Here is a 251-nt window from a genome sequence, read left to right as displayed (position 1 = left end):
TAATACTAATTATTTTTTTATGAACAAATTTTAATTTTTTCGTGATGTAACCACAAATTCACAGTTATTGGATTTTTGCCTTTATTTGTGCTATCCTACTAAATTTCATGATTCTGGGTCAACGGGTAACCCTATAGGTTTTTTTGACAGACACGACAGACAGACAGACGGACAACAAAGTGATCCTATAAGGGTTACTTTTTTCCTTTTGTGGTACAGAAACCTATAAATAAAACAACAAAATCATATAG

The sequence above is a fragment of the Maniola jurtina genome, chromosome 14 (genome assembly GCF_905333055.1).
Source record: "Maniola jurtina chromosome 14, ilManJurt1.1, whole genome shotgun sequence".
NCBI lineage: Eukaryota > Metazoa > Arthropoda > Insecta > Lepidoptera > Nymphalidae > Maniola > Maniola jurtina.
This window is presented reverse-complemented; position numbering follows the sequence as displayed.